The sequence below is a fragment of the Coptis chinensis genome, chromosome 5 (assembly GCF_015680905.1).
Source record: "Coptis chinensis isolate HL-2020 chromosome 5, ASM1568090v1, whole genome shotgun sequence".
NCBI classification, from domain to species: Eukaryota; Viridiplantae; Streptophyta; class Magnoliopsida; order Ranunculales; family Ranunculaceae; genus Coptis; species Coptis chinensis.
In genome coordinates this window covers 26,174,493-26,177,587 of record NC_141460.1, presented here as the reverse complement: position 1 = coordinate 26,177,587, position 3,095 = coordinate 26,174,493, and the positions used below count along the sequence as shown (strand labels likewise).

The following is a 3,095-nucleotide window of genomic DNA, read 5'->3' as shown; positions in this document are numbered from 1 at the left end:
AAATAAATGTGCGTTTGATATAGTGTTTAGTATGTGTAACTTATATACAAATAGTTTTATTTTTGATGCTAATCGTTGGCGATTTCATGTAGGAACACTTGTCAAGCACTGTTTGAACTTCATTCAAATGCTATATCACATGAAGGAGTTTCATTCTCAAATATTGGTCTTGTGAGTGGTGACATTAAGCAGTCATTGCTTATAAACCATGTCAATGTAAAAATAGGTATTGATTCTTTCCATACTTGTACACTATATAAGCACCTAACTCCATTAGTACAATATTGTCTCAGTATACCTTTTGATCATGCCAAATGTTTGGTACCGTACCACGCCTATCAGCAATCAAATGCTTGCATCCCCTTACTCAATACTTCTATAGTAATCCCCTGTTAATTATATGTCTATAGAGTATAGACCCATGTTTATCAAATCTCATTTTGCACTATGTTGTGAATCTATCTTATTTTTGTCTTTCGTCATTAAACTTGCATATATGAACTATTTCTGTAGGAACTCTCGCCGGAAAGAGCATGGATTTTGTTGGGCTAAAAGAGTTGCTTCAGCAACTAAAGGCAATGCATCAGGTGGGTGAAATTAGTGCTCTAGCTGAGTACGACAACTTTCTTGAGTTTCTATGCTCTGTTTGGTTCAGTGTAATGGGATGCATTTGCACCCATTTTCCACTAACTACCCATTTACTGGTGTTTGGCCCACTAATGCAAAGTGGCAGTTATGCAACCGTATAAATAGGTTAGAAGACAACTTGTTGCAGCCAAAAAAACAGCTTAACTATTTGCAAGTTCTCTTTCTCTCTCTCTCTTAGCTTTTTTTGGTAACTTCCTCCTCTTTTGTAGCTGCCACCAGTAAGAAAAAAAAATTAGTGATTTTTATCTCAGTTTCTCCTCTCTTCTATCTATGAAGATTTAAACCAACTCAAATCAACTAATTTTGTTGAATCTCTGTCGAAATTAGATAAAACATTGAAGAAAAAAAAAATTTAGGTAGTTTTTATGGATGAGATCCTAAAAATAAACTGTTCAGTATTTAAAGATTTGTTTTAATCTTAAAGTGTGTATTTAGAATTTGGAATTATGGAGAGAAAATCATCTGGTTATTTAGTTATGTATTTGTGAAGAAGATGAAAAAAATATAGAGCACTTTTGCACTACTCTAACCAAACAGGTAAAGTGAATTGTCATTGCAATTTCTTGTCATGCATTACGATGTAATTGCACTCATTTGCCATTTGCACTTGCTTGCATCGAACCAAACAGAGCATCTAGGGTCTATTATGATGCACAGGTATGGTAATTCAAGTATACAACTTCTACTTAACTTTTAGTTTCTAATATTATTTGTATAACATTGTCACCTATATTGACAGTTTGTATTTATTATTCTTTTAGAAATGCCCATCTGTTTCTTAAACACCCCCTCTTCATATCTCTTAAGAAAAAGAGATCCCATATAATGAATCTAGCCATAAAATTGCGTGGTAGCACAACTGAAAAAGGACGCTTTGAGAGGTGGTTTGGGAAACATCAACAACCTTTTTTTCCAAAATTGGCAGAATGAGATCATGCCATTAGGTGGTCCATTTTCGGCTAGGTTGATGAGAAGGCAAGCCTACACTAATGACTTGTATGGTTTGATCCGTTATATGCGCGACACTTATGTGCATATGAACGATCCTCCAAAGCCACCTCAAACAATGTAAGTATGTTTTAAAGAGTGTAATATCTTAGTTTGGTTAATTCTTATTCAAATGCCAACTGAAACTCTATTTCTTGGGTTTTCTTTATAGCAATATTCATTTTCGAAGCTGCAATTAGCTGATATATTTAATTCGAAGTTCCTCTTGCTGATGGTGATGCTTTATTGCTTTAAATATAGACAATTTGGAATCTACCAAGGTAATAAGTCAAAATATATCACTTCAAACTCTTACGTTTTCTTTTAGAGGTTATGGTAGTTGATGACAAACTTCTAATTCTCATTATGTTTCAGAATGAATTACATGTTGTATTTATATACAATGATAACAAAAGAATAACAAACTTCTAACTGAATTCTAACTGCCTAACAATCTTGAGTCAGATAACTAACTCTGACTTTGTTTGTTACAGACAAACTTCTAGAACATGTTTGTTACAGAGAAACTTCTAGACCATACTTATATATCTAATATCCCCCTCAAGTCAAGTATCCTTCGTAAGACCGAAAGCTTGCTTTGTAAATATAAATGACGTTGTCTGGAAATGCCTTTTGTCATGATGTCTGCTAATTGATCCTGTGTAGAGACATACTTGACTTCAAGAGATTTACTTGTGACCAAATCTCTGACAAAGTGGTAATCCACCTCTATATGCTTGGTCTGACAAACTTGATTGACAAAGAAGGAAATATCTGGTCTTGTCCAGACTAGATATTGCAATCCACCAACTAGTGATCTATAAGCTATGTTATCAAGCAGTTTTTTTTCAGAAGTAGAATCAAGTTTTTCTGATGATGACGCAGGTGTAGAGACTGGTTTGGCACCCTCCATATTGTGCTTCTTCAGTAGATCCACAATATATTTAGTCTGAGAAACAATCATTTTGTCTTTTGTTCTGAAGATTTCCAAGCAAAGAAAATAACTTAAATTTCCCATATCTTTCATTGTAAACTTTTCTGATAAAGCATTTATTACCTTCTGACAATGTATTGAAGAAGTTCCTGTGATAATTATATCATCTACATACACTAAGATATATGTAATGATTCCTTGTAGTTGTTGTACAAAGAGTGAGTTATCTGCTCTTGAAAGTTCAAATCCCATAGATAATAGGACATCCATTAAAGAAGAGTACCGCATTCGTATACCGCTTCCGCCTATTATGAGTGACTTCTAAAGTTTACAAACAAAGTCTGGTCTATCCTTGTCTATGAAACCTGGTGGTTGTGCCATATACACCTCCTCTTTAAGTGTTCCATGCAAGAATGCATTACTGACATCAAGTTGCTTGATGCTCCAATCATTATGCACTGCAATTGTTAAGATTAATCTTATAGTAGCATCTTTAGCAACTGGACTGAAAAGTCTCGTGTAGTTC

The 3,095-nt window shown here is 34.2% G+C and overlaps 1 long non-coding RNA gene across 1 annotated transcript; it reads left to right on the top strand.

Moving 5' to 3' along the window:
• The first annotated feature begins 795 nt into the window (after window positions 1-795).
• LOC147497198 (uncharacterized) lies at window positions 796-2,749 on the top strand. The gene is made up of 3 exons (XR_015196710.1): window positions 796-1,716; window positions 1,808-1,916; window positions 2,521-2,749. It is a non-coding gene; the product is annotated as an uncharacterized LOC147497198 (long non-coding RNA).
• Window positions 2,750-3,095: the final 346 nt, after the last annotated feature.